This window comes from Tamandua tetradactyla, chromosome 6 (genome assembly GCF_023851605.1).
Source record: "Tamandua tetradactyla isolate mTamTet1 chromosome 6, mTamTet1.pri, whole genome shotgun sequence".
Classification (NCBI taxonomy): Eukaryota; Metazoa; Chordata; class Mammalia; order Pilosa; family Myrmecophagidae; genus Tamandua; species Tamandua tetradactyla.
Genome location: NC_135332.1, coordinates 80,119,959 through 80,141,508, shown reverse-complemented (window position 1 = coordinate 80,141,508; position 21,550 = coordinate 80,119,959). Strand labels below are relative to the sequence as shown.

The window sequence follows — 21,550 nt, the reverse complement described above, 5'->3', positions numbered from 1 at the left end:
AACAATTTACAACATTTTCTTAAGGCAAAGTTGGAGCTGAATCTAACCAAGTTTGGTGCTGGAAAATACTGAGGGTCAATCTGCATGCTTATTAATAATATAAGAACACAGTAAGTGAGAAAAAGATTGTGAGCAACTCTACTGGAAAATGTTACACAGTGTTTAGAGCAAAGAAACAAAATGATTTTGCAAAGCTAAGAAGAAGAGGAGGTTTGAGGAGTTGATGAGACCTGATAGCCAACATCAATGTGATGCTGTGGAATACCCTGCTTGTCTAGGGTGCAATAGTGATATAATGGTCATGTTTTAAAGATGTTTTGGTTATAGTTTTATATATGTACTAATATCTGCTAGTAAAAGAATGTAATAACTTGGCTGTACTTAAATATTACTGAAAGTATCGATAATAATGCTACTTGGATTCTAGTTGGAACAAGTTAATTAACAAAAGAAACATGAACAATTAAAGATATATTCATATGGCTTAACATTATATAATATTACAGATTATTGGTAATTTTTGGCTATGACTATTGTGTTTAAGCTCAAAAAATTGTGGGTGACATTGGTTTTTGTCATCTCATTCAAGTTTGTATGACTAAAAGCATTGGCAGCAGGGGGAGAATACCACAGGACTAAGAATACTGATTCAAATTAACTCAAAAGGGAAAGGATATTAGCAATATATTTCTATCAAAAAATATTCATTAAATGTCCATGGCCTAGACTGTATTTTTAAATGCAGGGAACATGGTGTAGAATAAGGCAGTCGAGATCAATACATTTAATAAAATGTGTCATGATGTTTTAAGGTATAGTAAAGAAACTCTGATTTTAAATTGATCTCTTCCATCTACTTATTCTTGAACATCTCACTGAATCAGCATTAATGGGATAATAATGGCCCTACATCCTAAGACTATCTCAAGATGAAATTAACATATCCAAGGACCTTGTAATAAATCTGAATATGGTAAACATCATGCCTTTAACTCTTCTTTTGGACATAAAGCACTTGAGATTAACAACATTGTTCTAGTTTGCTAGCTGCCAGAATGCAACACACCAGAGATGGATTGGCTTTTAATAAAAGGGGATTTATTTTGTTGGTTCTTCAGAGGAAAGGCAGCTAACTTTCCACTGAGGTTCCTTCTTACATGGAAGGCACAAGATGGTCTCTGCTGGTCTTCTCTCCAGGCCCCTTAGTTCCAACAACTTTCCCTGGGGTGACTTCTTTCCGCATCTCCAAAGGCCTGGGCTGAGCTGCTAGTGCTGAGATGAGGAATGCTGAGCTGCTTAGCTGTTCTACATTGCGATCTCTCATTTAAGCACCAGCCAATTAAGTCAAACATCACTCATTGCAGCAGAAATGCCTCCTAGCCGACTGCAGATGTAATTAGCAACAGATAAGGTTCACATACCATTGGCTTATGTCCTCAGCAACAAGATTAGGTATGCTCACCTGGCCAAGTTGACAACTGAATCTAACTAACACGAACATGAAGTCTGTAATATGTTGACTGGATTTGAGCCCAGCTTAACTAAATGGTAGCTATGTGACCATGGACAAGTTATTTAAATTCACTTTACCTCAATATCTTCACATGAATATTTTCAAGGAAAGAAATGCTCTGGTATTACTGTAAGGTGTAAAAGATTAGTATAGAAAATTTATTAAAGCATGTAGTAAGTATGCAAACATATCAACTATTTTTTGCTGTTATTTATCATAAATATGTTTCTTATTGTATGGATAGATGACACTGCAAAGTAAACAGACAAACAGTAATGTGCTTATTAAAAGAAGGTCATTAATGAGATCTCACACTGAAGTAAGAGTCTCAATTTGGTTAGCAAGTTACATAAGCTTATCAAGACAAGTAGTGAAATTCCAAAAGATAAAATAATTTGTTAACATTTATTTTATTTATTACAAAGGGGGGAATGATCAAACATTGGTTATTTCAACATATTTGCTCTTTTATGATACAGGATGAAAACCAGCACATTTTCAATTTTTCCAAAAACTGCATTTTGCATGGTATCTTCCATTTTCTTGGAAAGCCCCAACTTCCTGTCACTTCTCAGAAAAGGGGACCACTCCTGACAACCAATTTAGGCAACTTTTTTAGTAAGCTAGATGTTAGAATGCTATATACAAGAAAAGGATGGTTTTTAGAAAGTGGAACATATTAAGTTGCAAGTTTATAGTCCATGAAAATGTCACAATTAATGCAAGGTTATAAAAATGTCCAAATTAAAGCATCTAGGGTAAGACAACTTGGTTCAAGAAGGCCAAAGATGTTTGGGGTTTTTCTCTCAGCTGGAAAGTCACATGGCAATGTCCATAGCTTTCTCTCCTGGAATCTTCAGTGGCTTCCCTGGGGTGCTGTCCATTATGTTGGATCTACTGGTTCTGGTGACTCTGTAGCTTTTACCAAAATGGCCCCCTCTTAAAAGGCTCCAATAAGCAACCTCACCTTGAATGTATGGAGATACATCTTCATGGAAACCATCTAATCAAAGGTTACCACTCACAAGTTGGAAGGCACATCTCCATGGAAATAATAAAATATCCCCCCCAACAATATAGAATCAGGATTAAATAACATGGCTTCTCTGGACTACACAAGAGATTCAAACCAGCAAAGCAATAAATCAATCCAATTTTTAACAATCCTAAGCAAACTAAAGAAGTAAACTGACCAATAAGTATAAGATTTTTGTAAATGCATAAAGTATATTAGAATGCTACAAGACAGCATAACACTTAATTGAATGATTTTGGAGGTCACCTGTATTCTTTATATCATCAAGAAACAAGCAAGCTATCCAGAAAAAAAGAATATTCCAGGATAAGCAGTTACTGTTGGGTCCTAAGGCAAAGATGTGAGTCCCAACATGCTTGTAAGAACAGAATACAAAATATGTATGGAGTCTGACAGGGAGGAGAAAGTTGATGATATATGAAGCTGTTCACATCAGACTCTGAAGCCTGAGGTAAGTAATGCGCAATTCAATTTCCTGGTGATGGGAAAAAAGTTATTATTCACAATGCATTGTAAAATATCACAATTGTCCTCTATGGGGAATAAATTGAAGGAAGTAATTAGAGGGGGCAGGAATCCATTAAGTAGCTGTTGAAGTAATTCATGTGGGCATTAAATATTGCTTCCACTGGTAAAAATAGAGATCAAACCAATGCACAAGCATGATAGTTTTATAGGTAGAGCATATACCTGCTGGAACATATTAAGGATAAGAGAAATAAAGCAGATTGTGCATAAGGAGGTGTAAAGAAAATAGTAATAGGGCAGGCCACAGTGGCTCAGCAGACAGAGTTCTTACCTGCCATGCTGGAGACCTGGGTTTGATTTCCATGCCAAAAAAAAGAAAGAAAATAGAAATTAAAGTAAAGTAGCTATTAACATACCAAGCATTGGATCAATGGGATGATATTTAATGAGACATTGAAAACTGGAGAAGGAAAAGGCAACTGGGACAAACAAACTTCTGTTAAGGACATGTAAAGTTTATTATGTATCCTAAACTTCCAACCAGTGATTTAAAGTAGACTTTTGAAGATATAAATTTTATTTCCATGAAGGAAGTAGGCAATAGATGGAGATAAGGCAGTCATTGATTAAAAGATAGTATATAACATACCAAATAGGAACGCATGGGTAGGGAAGGGCAGGCAGCTCTGCAACCTATTTAAGTGTGAAGTACAGCAGTAGAAATCAACAGAAGAGAGTGAATAATATTGGCTGGTGAGATAGGAGGAAGGTAGTAGTAAGTCATTTCATAGACACTAAAATAACAGAGAAACTGAGCATAAAGTGAATGTGGTCAGTTGTGCTGTAAGCTGCAGTGGATCCTTAGGCTGATAAAAGTAAAGTGATTACTGGACATGGTAGTATGAGTGTAAGTGGTTACCATGATTAGGAAAGTCTCCATGGAACAGCAGATGAGAGCCTGGTCTGAGTGGGGTGAGATTGCAGTGTGATCTGAGACTGTATACAGAGTCAACTCCTTTGAGAATTTAGATGGGAAGATGGACAGATGTGTGATACATCTTCATGGAAACCATCTAATCAAAGGTTACCACTCACAAGTTCGAGGGCACATATCCATGGAAATAGATAGAGATTAGCATGAGATTGAGAGAGCTTGAAATGCAACCCTACAATTTTTAGTAGAATGCTGACAGGTTACACAGGTCTCCTGAACCATACTTTTTCCATATATAAAATGAGAATAATAACTCTGCCCCAATGGTTGTTGTGAGGAGGCTGAATGAGACACAAGTGATGCAATGAACAGGGCTTAAGACAAGCTCAGGACTTATGAAGAGTATTAATAGATATTTAATGATAAAGTGCCCAATTTGAGTTAGTAGATTAATTCAAATTGAGTGTTTGTGGCATGGGGCAGTTAAACACCTCAATTATATTCCAGCTTACTTTATACTCTTCATTTTTATAGTTCACAGGAGTTCTCACTCTCTGTCAGGCAATTATTACAAAAATCCTTTTTGGTGAGTTATTCCTTGGATTGTATGTCTAAAATTGCAGCACTTACCCACATTCCCAATCTCCCTTCCTTTTTTCAGCTCTTCCCTCTTATTCCTTATTAGTGGGTGCATAACAAAATGGTAATCATTTTTGTTTGTTTTTATGACTTCCATTAAGGCACCTGCTCCCACATCATTTCTACCTAGTAAAAGTAGCGAGATTTTCATTAAAATATTTACATTATCTTGGAATTTATGTCTTAATTTAAATTACTTTATATGTTTAGCACACAGTGGCCACTTATTACATGCAAGTAGAAAGAAATAAAATATTTCCTGTGGGAAGGCAAGAATGTGTTGTCATTTTTTCCCCTGTAGTCACATCAGTTGTGAAAGAATTCTACTGACAGCTGTATTAGCCAAATATAATTGAAAAATAAATTACATCAGCTTTTTAGTTCCCTCCCATAATTTCCAAAATGGTCTCCATGTTGGCTATTTTCCTGTTATCTGACTGAGTTACACTGTATTTTGTCTTCTTGGCTCCACCACCACACAATTCTACTACATGGAACTAAAGAAATGATGCATCATTTACAAAATTGTATTTCAACTAAACAGAATACAGACAAGAAGGGTTTTCAGCATTATAGTTTTCAATTATCATTCAGCTGTTCCAAAAAAGGGGGATTCCATGAAATTGAGTTTCTGCCCATCTAAATGCATGCAAATTTTAGTGTATGATTATAATGAAGATATTAATAACATTTAGTAAAATTTCCATGAGTTATTTAACATTATGAACTTAAAGGCTTGTTATCTACAACTCAGATATCATACTAAGCACACCACAGATTTCATCTCTTAAAGATCAGCCTTATAAAGTTTATATCATTATTTCCATTTGCAAAACCACGGCAGCAAACCCAATTAGGTTGAGGTGTACACCATGTAATCAAAAATATTAAAAGAAGAATCATAAATATTGCAGATTATTTCCAAAATTAAATAGAAAAGACAAGAGTTATGATGTGTAGATAGCTTAAAATTATGTTTCAAATATATATAATTAGGAAAGTAGAAATTTAAAAAGATAAATTTTAAATTCTTAAATTTGAGTGGGATTTTAAAACAGTTTGCTATGAATTCATTTTTTCTATAATACAATTACTAAGCATCTTCAGAATTAAGTTTATCTTAATTAGAGCCTCGACTAGGTTCAATAAAATTGAAATTTATTGAGGAAATCCACATTCTTTATTCACTTTCTGAATGCCCATTGGCCATCCATCTAATATGAACTTGTAGTCAGCCACTGTGCCTATTTGAAAGGACCACATTCCCTAGAAAAGCCATGTTTCAATCCTGATCCATCCTTTGGATTATCCAGCACTGTAGGTTGGAAATTTGATTAGGTTATGTTCCCTGAGATATGACACACCCAGTTGTGGGTATTAACCATTGATCAGAGGGAGATGTGACTCCACCCATTCCTCATGGGTCTTGATTAGTTTACTTGAATCCTTTAAAAGAAGAAACATTTTGGAAAAAGCTTCAGAGCCAAAAGAAAGCCCTGAGAGCCATGAGAGCCACAGAGCCAGAGACCTTTGGAGATGAAGAAGGAAAACAGCTCTGGGGGAGTTTCATGAAAGAAGAAGCCTGGAAAGAAATCTTGCAGAGTTCACCAGGTTTGTCGTGTGCCTTCTCAGTTGGGAGAGAAACCCTGAATGTCATATCAGCCTTCTTGAACCAAGGTATTTTTCCCTGTATGCCTTAGATTGTCTATTTCTATAGACTTGATTTAATTTGGACATTTTCACAGCCTAGAATGGCAAACTTTCAACTTAATAAGTTTCCATCCTTAGAAACCATTCTGTTTCTGGTATATATCATTCCAGCAGTTAGAAAACTAGAACAGCCATGGAGGAAATCTCAACTAACAGAATCATCCAATATATAGACAATGAATGGGCTACAGATACTCAACACCATAAAATGAAGATAAAAAATGACCAGTAGTAGAAATAAAACTAAAAAACAAACTCCAAAACCAACATAAATGAAGAAAACATATATAATATTCACTTAGAATTTGTGTACAGAACATGGTTTCTATATATACTAGGCTATAGTAAAATCAAAGGGTCATTACAAATTAGAACCATGATCACCATGAAAAATGAAAGTACTCAACACCATGAAAATGTGCACAATTATAAACTTGAAGAAATGTATTACTTAAAACACATATTGCAAAGTAAGAAGGTTTGAATAAATAATTGAATAACTCTCCAACTCTATACATGAAGGCAATGAAAAGGAAACATAAGTGATTTGAAGTTTCAGATATTACAAATTAAGCATGTATTCATCAAAGTTAAAGGAAATAATCAGAGGATAAGTGTCTGAGAAAATAGATTATTTGACAGAAATTAATAAACAAAATCTTTGACAGTCAAAACAGGAATTAAAAAGGATGCATAAAAATTTTAAGCCGGCAATTTAAAAGGATCAGCAATTCATTTAAGAGAAAAATTTTAAATTTAAGAAATATGAATAGAATTCCATCCAACAAAATTTTATATCTAGGAGAAATCGAATATTTTGAAGAGAATGTTACAAATAGCCACTCAAAATAATGTGGAAAATCTTGAACAATTTCAATGGGCAAGTAGAAAATCTCAGGTGCTCTAAAATGATTTGGGTGAGTTTTCCTAACATGTTAAGACATTCATATTTCTACTGTGCTGTAAACTTTTCCAAAGAATAATAAGCATGTCCAAATTATTTTATTAGGCTAATAAACAGTATACAAATGTAAAAAGAATTGGAAATTATCTACAATCTATATTAAACACATTCTAGCAAAAATATTAATACAGTTTTAGCCATTTAGTTATTTATTTCAGCACTGGTTATGGCTTGCATAAATGAATATTAACCACAAATTTGTTAAGTGGATTTTAGTACAATAATGAAATGATAACCTAATAATGGAAAAAGCCATTATTTTTATGAAAAAACTTACCAAATTAACATTTTAGATAACTTTTACAGATGCTTGAAAAATATTTTTTAACAAAAATGTCCATAGGTTGAAAGGAAAAGTGTTCATCAGAAAAATTTCAGCAGATATCATAATCAGCAATAATATTGGAGCATTTCCACTGTTATTGGTTAGAGTGAGACCAAGGACACAGGTAAGGCTCTTGCAATTAACCACTGCACAATCTGACTTGGGAAGAGGTGAAGAGGGAAAAGGAGAGAACTTTTAAAAATGGTTCAAAGAGCTGAAACTATGGTTACAATATATGAGAAGTTTGCAACCTGGTCAAAGGAGGAGATTTTATTTTAACTGTTATAACTTATAAAAACATTAATGAAATTTAATATCTTCAATTTTCTAAAAACTATCATCTTTCTGTTGTAGCAATCATTAAAAAAACTAAGAGAATTAAAAAAAGGAATTGTCTCCACTTGTAACAGCACAATAAGTTTACAGCCCACATTTAAAAATCTTAAGAAACTAATTTAAGGTATAGGGTCCAGGAGGCAGGCAAGATGGCAGTGGTTTGAAGTATGGAATATAATTAGTCCTCTAAGGCAGCTAGTAAATAGACAGGAACTGTCTGGAACATCTGTTTGGGAGATGTCAATGACTGGCACACAGCATACACCAGTGTTGAGGGTGGAATGTCCAAGAATCCATGCCAAACTGAATCCACCCCAAGCCATACAGTCTGATGGCCCTCCTCCACTGGCATGGTAAGTGTCATGGAGTTGAATCACTGAAGGAAAAAGAAGCCCTCTACAATAGCATCAAGGATGGTAGCTCATCCAAGCTCTAATTGCAGTTTAAATGCTCACAGAGAGGAGGCAGGGATGATGGGAAAAATAAAATGAAATAAAATAAAAAAAAGCAAAGCCAGGATTTGGAGTTGTCCAAGCTCAGAGAACTGGAAAGCAGGTGAGACATTAGAAGGCTGGCACATAGATCCAGGTATCAACTCCAACATTTGAGTGATGAAACTTGGAGGCTGCGGATTGGCTGTGAAAATGAATTTATTTTGGTTGGTTTGTTTTGTCCCTTTTCCTTCTTTTCTCTAACTATTCTAAGTAGCTCCTTAGAGAAAGCCCCATGCATTTTCAAAGGTCTAAGGGACCCAGGCATTTAAGATAGGTCTGAGACAAAGTAATGAGTCAAGTGAGGAGGATAGTTCCATAAAGGGAGTATCTTCCCCTAGTAAAAGGGGGCAGCATAGCAGCTAAATTTGTGGACCTGCTTCAGAGGTTTCAGGCTCCAGTGACTGGAAATCAGAAACAGCTTAATTTTGCCCTCTAAATCAGCCTCTAACTCCAACATGCCCATGGCAGGAAGGGCCTGCTGGGAATTAAAGGTACCACATCAGTTTATACTGGTGGGCAGCTGTGGGATGAACATGTTCTCTGATGGAAAGGATAGGAAAAGCAAAGTCTCTAGAGGATTTCTAGGAAAGTCTGACAAACTGCTGGTTCTCAACCTCAGGGAAACTCAATACTGATTACACCCATCTCTAAAAACATGGACCTGTCTTGTCATGGAAAATATTTTATTGAACCTTTTTTTGAGCCTCTTTTATTGAAATAAAAGATTCATGCAGACAAAGCAAGAAACAGAAAAACAAGAATTGAAAAAAATCTGATCATTTAAAGAGAAGCTATGTTTGAAATGAAGAATAAGTTTAATTGAATACCAAAAAATATAAAGAGAAGAAAAACAACCTATAAGGAAACACTAAGTAAGAGTGGAAATAACTTCCAGAATAAATTGAAAAAGGAAATAAGATGGCTAGATACAGTGAAAAGGTACAACTCACAGTAAGCAAGATGAAGATATGACCAAAGTCAAAGAAAAACATGTAATTACAAATGAGATACAGGAGTTGAAACAACTCTTTAAGAATTTTTTTTGGCATGGGCAGGCACCAAGAATCTAACCCAGGTCTCCAGCATGGCAGGCAAGAATTCTGCCACTGAGTGACCATCACACCATCCTAAGGATTTTTTAAAAGAACTGCAACATCACACCAAAATTGAAGATTTTAAGGATGATATTACAAAAGAGATGAAGGATATAAAAGACATATTACAGGACCATAAAGAAGAATTCAAAGCATTAAAGAAACCAATGGCAGAACTTATAGGAATGGAAGACACAATAAATTGTTGAAAAATACTCTGGAGACTTCCAACAGCAGATTTGAGGAGACAAATAAAGAGGACAGATATTTGAAATCCTACACACAAGAGAATGGAAAAATATGAGCAGTGTCTCACAGAATGTAAAGACCAAATGTAATGCATGAATATACATGTGATGGAGGTCCCAGAAGTATAAGAGAATGGGAAAGGGGCACAAAGAGAAATGGAGGAAATGATCATGAAAATTTTCCCATCTCTTATGTAAAACAAAATAACATGCCCAAGAAGCACAATATAGATCAAACAGAAGTTATCTAAGTAGACTCATTCTAAGGCACTTAATAATCAGATTTTCAACTGTTGAAAACAAAAGAAAAAATTCTTAAAGCAGCAAGTGAAAAATGTTCAACCACATATGAAGGAAGATTGATAAAGCTATATGTGTATATCTCAGCTGAGGCTGTGCTATGATATATTTCAGATTATGAAAGAGAAAAGTTACAAACCATGAACTTTGTATTCAGGAAACATGACTTCATAATTGAGTAAAAATTTAAAATATTTTCAGACAAGCAGACATTAGGAGAGTTTGTGAACAAAAATACTCTCTTACAAGAAATGCTAAAGGGAGCATGACAGGAAGATAGGAAAAGACAGGAGACAGTGTTTTAGAGAAGAGCAAAGAAATGAAAGCTATCTGGAAGGTAAAAAAGAGAGAGATATAAAATCTAAAAGACAAGATGGTAGAAAAAATTGCTGCCTTTACAGTAATAACATTAAATATTAGTATATTAAGCACCCCGATCAAAATATAAGGGCAAAAAGGATTAAAAAATAGGAACCATCTATATGCTGTCTAAAAAAAACTTACCTAAGACCAAGGACAATAATAGTTGAAAGTGAAAAGATGGAAAAAGATACTTCATAAATACAACAACCTGAAAAGTGTGGGGTAGCTATACTAATATCAGACAAATTAGTCTTCAATGTAAAACAATTAAAAGAGACAAAGAAAGGCACTACATATTAATAAAAGGGACAATTGATTAAGAATACATGACAATATTATAAATATTTATGCACTGAGACAGAGTGCCTCAAAATACATGAGGCTCTCAGTGACAACACGGATGGGAGAAGTAGACATGTCTACAATGATAGTTGAAGACTTCAATACACTGCTCTCATCAATGGACAGAACAACTAGGCAAAAGACTAATAAGATAACAGTGATTGGGAATAATATGATAAATGGACTAGATTTAATAGAAATTATACAACACAAAACGACATGAAAGTGGGGCATACTTTATTGCCTAGCTTAGGCCACATGTTTGGTCTCAAAGCAAGTCTCAGTAAATTTAAAAGACTGAAAATACACAAAACTCTTTCTCAGATTATAATGGAAATAAGTTGGAAATCAATATGAAAATTAACAAAGATATTGTGGCTAAAAAAGCATACTTTCAAAATTAGAAAACATTTCAAGGAAGAAATTACAACAGAAATCAATGAATACCTTGAGGCAAATGGAAATAAAATACCCAACATATAAAAACTGTGGGATGCAGTAAAGGTGTTGCTCAGAGGAAATTTTTTAAAAATTTATTTATTAATTAAAAAATTAAGAAACCAAATAAAACATCACCATACATAATCAGTAATTCACAATATCAACACTTAATTGCATATTCATCATTTCTTAGAACATTTGCATTAATTTAGAAAAAGAAATAAAAAGACAATAGAAAAAGAAATAAAATGAACACAGGAAAGAAAAAAAAAGATTATACCTACCATACCCCTTACCCCTTGCTTTCATTGATCACTAGCATTTCAAACTAAATTTATTTTAGCATTTGTTCTCCTATCATTTATTTTTATCCCATATGTTCTACTCCCTTGTTGACAGGGTAGATAAAAGGAGCATCAGACGCAAGGTTTTCACAATCACACAGTAACATTGTGACAGCTGTATCATTATTCAATCATCCTCAAAAAACATGGCTACTGGAACACAGGTCTACATTTTCAGGCACTTCCCTCCAGCCTCTCCATTACATCTTGAATAACAGGATGATATCTACTTGATGCATAAGAATAACCTCCAGGATAACCTCTCAACTCTGTTTGGAATCTCTCAGCCATTGACACTTTGTCTCATTTCCCTCTTCCCCCATTGGTCAAGAAGGTTTTCTCAATCCCTTGATGCTGAGTCTCAGCTCCTTCCAAGATCTCTGTCCCACATTGCCAGGAAGGTCCACACCCCTGGGAGTCATGTCCCATGTAGAGATAGGTAGGGTGGTGAGACTGCTCATTGTGTTGGTTGGAGAGAGAGGCCACATCTGAGCAACAAAAGAGGCTCACTCAGAGGGAATTTTATTACCAAAAATGTGATACTAAAAAAAGAAAAAAGACCAAAAACTGAGGAAATAACTGTTCACCTGGAGGAATGAAAGAAAGGAGAGCAAACTAATCACAAAGCAAGCAGAAGGAAAAAAATAATCAGCTAGATCACAAATAAATAATATTGAGAGCATGAAAAATTTAGGCAGAATCAACAAAACCAAAAATATGCTCTTTGAGAAAATAAAAAAAAGATAGGCCATTAGCTAAGCTGAACAAAAAAAAAGGATGCAAATCAATAAAATTAGAAATTGGACTATGGACATAACTACTGACCCACAGAAATGAAGTAGATTATGAGAGGATAATATGAGCAACTCTGTGCTAAAAATCTAGAGAAGATATACAAAATGGGCAACTTCTTAGAAAAGCATATAAACCAACATTGACTCAAAAAGAATTACAAGACTTCATCAAACCAATCACAATTAATGTGATTGAATCAGTTAACTTAAACATCCTAAAAAAATAAAATTCTTAGGCCACATGGCTTCACTTGTAGCAACTACCAAGCACTCAAGAAAGAATTAGTAGCAAGCCTGCTCACACACTTTAAAAAGTTGAAGAGAAGGGAAAGCTACCAAGCTCATTCTGTGAAATGAATACACCCTAACACCAAAGCCAGTGAAAAATACTACCAGAAAAGAAAATGACAATTTCCTTTAAAGAATACAGAGCAAAAACCCTCAAAAAAATACTTGCAAATTGAATCCAGTGTCACATTAAAAAGAATTGTACACCCTGACTAAGTGGCATTTATTCTAGAAATGCTAAGCTTGTTCAACACAAGAAGAGCCATGTAAGAAACCACATCAATGAATCAAAGCATAAAAATTACATGATCATCTTGATTGATGCAGAAAAGGCATTTGACAAAATTCAGAATCCTTTCTTGATAAAAACACTTCAAATCTCAGAAATAGAAGATAACATCCTCAATATGACAAAGGAAATATATGAAAAATCCAGAGCCTACATCACACTCAATGGGGAAAGACTGAAAGATTTCCCACTCAAATGAAGAAAAAGAACAATGCCCTCTGCTACCTTTGTTATGAAACATTGTGCTGAAAGTTCTAGCCAGTGCAATTAGACAAGAAAAGGAGATAAAAGCCATCAAAATTGGAAAGGAAGAAATGAAATATCACTGTTTGCAGATGGCATGATACAATATGTAGAAAATCCTGAAAAATCTACACCCAAGTTACTAGAGCTAATAAATCAATACCAAAAAATGGGAAATGTATAAGATCAACTTACAAAAAATAGTAGTGTTTCTATTCACTATAAATGAGCAGTCTGAGGAAGTACTCAAGAAAAAAAAATCCATTTACAACAGCAACCAAAAGAATAAATTTAGGAATAAATTTAACCAACCCCACAAAAGTCCTACATACAGAAAACTACAAGAAATTACAAAATTAAATCAAGGAAGTACATACAATGTTCATGGATTGGAAGCTTAAATATAGTAAGATGTCATATTCTACCCAAATTGATTTATAGATGTTCTAGTTTGCTAGCTGCCAGAATGCATCACACTAGAGATGGATTGGCTTTTAATAGAAGGGGATCTATTTTGTCAGTTCTTCAGAAGAAAGGCAGCTAACTTTCCACTGAGATTCTTTCTTACATGGAAGGTACAGGATGGTCTCTGCTGGTCTCTTCTCCAGGCCCCTGGGTTCCAACAACTTTCTCTGGGGTGACTTCTTTCTGCATCTCCAAAGGCCTGGGTTGAGCTGCGAGTGCTGAGGTGAGGAATGCTGAGCTGCTTAGGCTGTTCTGCGTTGTGCTCTCTCATTTAAGCACCCGCCAATTAAGTCAAACATCACTCATTGCATCAGACACACCTCCTAGCTGACTGCAGATGTAATTAGCTACAGATGAGGTTCATGTACCATTGGCTTATGTCCACAGCAACAAGACTAAGTATGCTCACCTGGCCAAGTTGACAATAGAATCTAACTAACACAATAGATTAAATGCAACAAATTAAAATTAAAATCCCAACAACTTATTTACTGAAACAGGAAAACCGATAAGAAAATTTTGGAAATTGTAGCTTGTCCCAAATAGCTAAAATATCTTAAGGAACAGGAATGAAGAGGGAGGTGTCACTCTATATGACTTTAAAGCATATTACAAAGCTACAATGGTAGCACAGTACTGGAATAAAGGTACATATACTGAAAATTTATTAAAATAGTACATTCAGAAATAGATTCTTTAATCTATAGAAAATTGATCATTTATAAGGAAATCATGGCAAATCAACTGGAACAGAGAAACCTCTGCTATAAAAGGTGTTGAAGAATGCGATAACCATATCCAAAAGAATGAATGAGGACCCATATCTCACACCTTATGAAACATTAACTTAAAATGGATCAAAGACTAACATTAAAGCTAAGAACATAAACTTTTACAAGAAAATATAGGGAAATATTTTAACTATCTAGTGATATGAGGTGATTTTCTATACCTTACCCTCAAAGTACAATGAAAGAAAATGTAGATAAATGTAATATCCTCATAATAGAGTACTTTTGTGCATTAAAATACTCTTAGTAAAGTAAAAAGGCAGCCTATGCATTGGAACACAATATTTGAATCCATATTTCAGATAAAAGTTTAATATTCAGAATATAAAAAAGATACTACAACCCAACAAAAAAGACAGAAAAAAATAGAAAATGGACAAAAGACTTGGACAAATGCTTTTTTGAAGAAAAAATACAAATGTCTCAAAAAATATGAAAAAATTATCAACTTCCCTAGCTATTACAAAAAAGCAAATGTAAACCACAATGAGATATCATCTCATACCTACTAGAATGGCCATTATAAAAAAAAGAAAATGATAAATACTGGAATGGGTGTGGAGAAAGATGCACACTTACTCATTGTTGGTGAGAATGTAGAATGTTGCAATGGCTCTGGAAGGCATTTTGGAAATTCCTCATGAAGCTAAGTATAGATGTGCCATATGAATCAACAATTTCATCACGAGGTACATATTCTGAGGAACTAAAGGCAAGGAATGGAATGGACATTTGCGTACTGATGTTTATAGTGGCATTATTCATGATTACCAAGAGATGAAAATAGTCCAAATGCCCATGACCAGATGAGTTGCTAAACATACTGCAAGACATATATATGATGGGATATTACACAGATGCAAGACAGAAAAAAGTCATGAAGCATTCAATAACATGGATGAAACTTGAGGACAATATATTGAGTGAAATTATCCAGAAACAATAGGACAAATACTCTACGGTCTCACTAAGGTGAGATAAAATTAATGAGCAAATTTTGTGAGTTAAAGTTGAGAAATATAGGTTTTCAGGATATAGGAAAAGAATAGAAGCCAGGCATTTGATGCAGAAAGACTACAGAATGTTCTGCAGGATTGACTGTATAGATTCAAAAAAGGACAGCAGAGTTGCATGAATGGTAGAACAATAGTTTAAATTCACTGAACAAAAGTGAGTGTGAGTGTGTTAGAAAGTGGAAAGTCAGGGCATTTAGAACACCAGAAGAAAAGATATAACATAAAGATTGAGATTGTGTAACATAGCAAAATCTAGAGTGGAAACTAATGGTGATTAAATGTACAAATACAGTAATGCTAGTTTACAGTTCCAAGGCCAAGAAAATGTCCCAATTACAACAAGTCTATAGAAATGTCCAATCTAAGGCATCCAGTAAAACATACCTTGGTTCAAAAAGGCCGATGAAGTTCTGGGTTTCTCTCACAAGTGAGAAGGTACATGGCAAACACAGTCAGGACTTCTTGCTCATCTGGAGAGGCAGGTGGCAAACATGGCATCATCTGCTAGCTTTCTCTCCTGGCTTTGTGTTTCATGAAGCTCCCAGGAGGCATTTTCCTTCTTCATCTCCAAAGGCCACTGGCTGGTAGACTATCTGCTTCTTGTGACTATGTCATTCTCTGCTCTTCTCTCTCTGAATCTCCAGCTTTCTCTGAAATGTTTCCTCTTTTATAGGATACCAGTAAACTAATCAAGACACCCCACATGGGTGGAGACATGCCTCCACCTAATCCATTTTAACAACTACCCTTGATTAAGTCACATCTCCAGAGAGATGATCAAATTACAGTTTCAAACATAGAATACTGAATAGGGATTGGAAGAAATGGCTGCCTTTACAAAATGGGATTAGGATTAACACATGGCTTTTCCAGGGTACATACATCATTTCTAACCAGCACACTTACTAATATGGACTAGCTCTAATTGCCAACTCTAAGAATTGAAAACAAAAGCATGTTATTAGGGAAAACTTATTTAAAATGTTCTCAGATTGTAAGCTTTCACAGCAGGCACAACTATTTCTGAGTTACAATGTTTATTTTTAAATTTTGAGATGCTGAGCTTGCTGTATATGACATGGTCAGTCCCAGGAAATTTTGGGTACATTTATGACAAATGAAACTCAGAGCTAGAGAGCTGCAGCTCTAAAGTCAGCACTATCCCATGCAGCAACTATTAAAGGAGATGAAATGGAGATCAGATCTCAAATAGACATATGAATGAAGATCTTATTAGGACTAAGGTAAATCAGACTAAAGGGTAAGTGATTATATTGAGTGTGTTTTAACATTTCAAATACTGTGTGAGATCAAAGGAAGAGATGTTTGCTGCAAAATTTATATTTTCTGTAGCACAGTACCTAATTTATCTTGTGTGGTCAGTTATTTAACACTATAATTACATGGAAACTTGAATAGGGAATGAGATTTTGTTGGTTTTTAAAGATTAATGTGATGCCCAGAAATGTTTTAGAGTAATTTGTGCAGAGGTTAAAAATAGGATCTTATGGGACTGGATGGAAAGGAGGAAATATTAAGCTTCCCTACTTGTGGAATTCCTGATAATATGACAAGTAATCACAACCAATTAATAGGCCAAGTTCTCGATCTTGGGTCTTTCCCTTATGAAACTTAATCCTGCAAAGAGGAAGTGTCTGGTTTGAAAGGATGTATGTACCTCAGAAAAGCCATGTTTTAATCAAAATCCCATTTTGTAAAGGCAGAATAATCCCTATTCAACACAGTATGTTTGAAACTGTAATCAGATCCTCTCCCTGAAGATGTGATTTAATCAAGAGTGGTTGTTAACTGGATTAGGTGATGACATGCCTCCACCCATTTGGGTGGGTCTTGATATGTTTCTGAAGTCCTATAAAAGAGGAAACATTTTGGAGTATGTAGGAGATTCAGAAAGAGCAGAGAAGAATGACATAGCCATAAGAAACAGAGTCCACCAGCCAGCGACCTTTAGAAATGAAGAAGGAAAATGCCTCCCTGGGAGATTCATGAAACCAGAAGCCAGGAGAGAAAGCTAGTAGATGACACCTTGTTCACCATGTGCCCTTCCAGCTGAGAGAGAAGCCCTGACTGTTTTCACCATGTAACTTCTCACTTGAGAGAAAAACCCTGAACTTCATCGACCTTCTTGAACCAAGGTATCTCCCTGGATGGATGCCTTTGATTGGACATTTCTAGACTTGTTTTAACAGGGACATTTTCTTGGCCTTAGAACTGTAAACTAGCAACTTATTAAATTTCCCTCTTTAAAAGCCATTCCACTTCTGGTATATTGCATTCCAGCAGCTAGCAAACTAGAACAGGAAGTTAAGCCTACTTATAATTATGCCTAAGAATGATGCCCAAAGAACCTCTTTTGTTGCTCAAATGTGGTTTTTCTCTTGAAGCCAACACCTGCCCTCCACACGATGTGGGACATGACTCCCAGGGAAGATCCTAAGCCCAGAATCATGGGAATAGGAAAATTTTCTTTAGCAAAATGGAGAAGAGAAATGAAATAAAACAAAGTTTTAGTGACTGAGAGATTTCTAAGTGTGTTGAGACTTCATTATGGAGGTTATTCTTATGCATTATATACTTATTCCTTTTTAGTTTTTATTAAACTATAATAGCTGGAAGAAAATACTGGAAAATGTTGAACTATATTCCTGTAGCATTAATTCTTGTAGATGACTGTATAACTATGTAGCTTTACAGTGTGACCATGTGATTGTGAAAAACTTGTGGCTGACACTTCTTTTATCCCATGTATGAACAGATAAGCCAAAAAATAAGGTCAGAAATAAGTAAATAATATAGGTATAAGGAGCATGGAACAGTTTGGAAGGTGTTTCTCTTTTTTATTTTTGTTTACATTCTTATAATAAAAGAAACACATGTAATCAAAATATTCAAAAATTGATTATGATATTGAATGCAACAAGTAATGAAACAGTGAATCATTTATTGTACACTTTGGATGGCTATATACAATTTGAAGATATCTAAATAAAATTGCATTAAAAACACTTATTTAGGGCATAAAATAACGCAAATATAGCAAATAATTAGACTGGTGATAAAACCTCAATAAATGGGGAAAAATCAGTTTAACTAAATTAACAGATGCATGTAGGGTTTCACAGGAAAATTAAGATTAACATAAAAGTCGGTGTTGTGTAAATTTGGATTTTGAAGGAAGAAATTCAAAATAATTCAGAAAATAAAAGTAAAAAGTTATATTATTTGAAACCAAACAAATCAAATTGAATATGAAACAAATCTTAAACTCTAAAGTATGACAAAAAGCAGAAGGTATGATAGAAAGAGGATTTTTGTTTCACTGCAGAAAAATGGTAACTAATAGACACCAATTCTAATAAAATAGTTTGTAAAAATATATACTCCAAAATGAGACAAATGAAAAGAAACATTTACTGTGCTGGTTGAAACTGTACCCACTAAAAGCCATGTTCTTTAACTTTGACTCAATATTGTTGGCTGGGATTTATTATTAAGATGTTTTGATGGAATGTTTTCAGTGGTGATGTGTTTACAATCTTTCAAGTGTAGTCACTTACTGGGGTCCTTTAAGAGGGAACCACTTTGGAAACACTTCAGAGCCCACACAGAAAGAGACTTTTGGTGATAAAGAAACAAAATGCACATGGGAAGCTGTTTGAAGTATCTTTGGAGAAAAGCTTAGTAGACATCACCATGTGCATTCCAGCTGAGAGAGAAACCCCCAACATTAGTGACCCTTTCTTAAGTGAAGCTATCTTTTCCTGGATGCCTTAATTTGGACAGTTTTTATGGCCATAGAACTATAAACCTTCAACTTAATGAGTTCCCTTTAAAAAAGCCACTCCATTTTTGGTAAATTTCATTTGGGCAGTTCTAGAAAACCAAGCTATTAACATACATGCTTTTAAAATAATATGAATTAATTCAGTCATACAAATAATCTGTGAATTGGAAATTTTTAAAATGTCATTTTCTGTATTTTGCAAAAAAAAAGTATATATTATGAATTGCTGGCTAAAGCAGGGGACTAGCACAAGTATTAGTAGTAACTGATGATATCTTTGCAGCTTTGGGGGACAGACATAACCTGAAATCTATCACAATATGATATGTGTTATCCTTTGAACAAGCAACCACATTAGAAGTCACCAATACAGAGGAGGTTTCAGACATGTGCAGAGAAGTTCTCATGCTCAGAGGTAGCTATTTCAGAATTCTATACCAGTCTGAGAACACTGATGTCACATTGGGATAGATATGCTGGGAAAGATTTAAATTAATACTTACATTTAAACATGTAAATTCATTGCATTTAAAAAAAACAATTAAGGAGTAAGACACATTGTATCCACTAGTTGAAACATCACATTTATTTCTCAGTTTATCGGCTTCTGAATTTTCCATTAATTCCAAATCACTGATATCTGAGGCCCAGAAAGATATGGGTTCAATTTGTTGAGCTTAAAATTCAGTCTAAAATAAATAGAACTTCTCCCTTAAAAGTCTGTCTTCTGTCCCAAAGCTTCCCACCTATTCCTGCACATTGAAATAAGACTTAAATTTGGGTTTTCTTTAAACTTTCACTGAAGAGTGCTGATATTGCATCCAAATGCCACCTTGAAACCTATTCCTGCTGACAACACCAGGCTTGATACTGTCTTCACTATATGCTTGAATTGCAATCCTTCCCATGAAGAATAAAGAATGGAGCCATGTCCTGATTCTGGTTACTCTCTGGTTTTCTGTGGGTCTTCTCTTAGCTTCTCCTGGGATTTTCTCTAAGCTCTATGCCCATTTTCCATGTGTCTTAGTTTGATCATGTTTTTATAAATGGAATTTATTAAGTTAAAAGTTTACAATTTTAAGGCCATAAAAATATCCAAAATAAGGCATCTGGAGAAAGATAATTTGACTCAAGATATGCCAATGGGTCCAGAACACCTCTGTCTGCTGAGAAAGCATGTGGTGGCCCCATGGCTTTTGGTTTCAAGCAGTTTTCCTGGGGGGTGTTTTCTTTCTGCATCTCTAAAGGTCTCTGGCTGCATTGGTGCTGAAATGGTTCCCTCTTAAAGAACTCCATTAAACAAACCAACTTGCTTCCAATGTAAGAGCAATGGCTATCTATGAGTGCTATCCTTAGTATTTTACATATTTTCTTATTGTAGTTAAAAGTGCATAACACAAAATTTTCCATTCTAACCATTTTAAACTATACAATTCAATAATGCTAAGCATATTTATAATGTGCAATCATCACCACTATCTGTTTCCAGATCATTTTCTTCATCTTTTGATTGGTGTTATGCTGTATATTCATAGTATTGTATTTTACAAGAATATATAAAATAAAAGAGAAATGCATTATAAGTTAAGAAACACAAAGGATATGTTTAAAATATAAACATAAATATGGCAGGGGGTGCAAGGTTAGTTCAGTGGTAGAATTCTCACCTGCCATGTGGGATACCTGGGTTTGATTCCTGGTCCATGCACTTCCCAAAACAAACAAACAAAGAAAGAAAAAACAAACAAAAAACTCAACAAATGGTGCTGTTAATGGGATACTCACATGGAAAGAGAATGAAATGTGACCTCACCATACAGCATAAAAATGAAAACAAATATGGCAAAGGTATTTTATTCTGAACAGACTATTGATTAAATTAATACTGCTCAATGAATATATTGAATTCTAATTATGCTAGCAACCCATGTTACTTTCTGACTCATAACACTTCCCATTCTCATCTAAGGAGCAGGCTACAAGTCATATTAATGTCTGGGTGTATAAATCAGAGTCAAGAACCTGATGGTGAAGCCTCAGGGCCAAGTTGATCACTCACATCCATGAATATGAATGAATGTTCTCCACATTGAGGAATGTGGACTTGTGTAGCAATCACTGCATGAGCAGATAGAGATTGCATTGCTCAGGGATAGGTCTAGTTAAGTATTCAACAGAAACACCATAGATGAGGATTTCAAGTCAGTGAAGACTGTAGAAAAAAGTGACCAGATACACCAACTCCAGGCACACCAGTAAAGTTTGGAATGTGGGAAGCAAATTAACACTTTATATGGGAGATAGATTG

At 34.8% G+C, this 21,550-nt stretch overlaps 1 long non-coding RNA gene across 2 annotated transcripts in view; it reads right to left on the bottom strand.

Annotated features, from left to right (window-relative positions):
- The window catches only part of LOC143686161 (uncharacterized), a 229,126-nt gene that overhangs the window by 14,531 nt on the left and 193,045 nt on the right, over nucleotides 1-21,550 (bottom strand). The gene's annotated exons all lie outside the window — the stretch shown is intronic.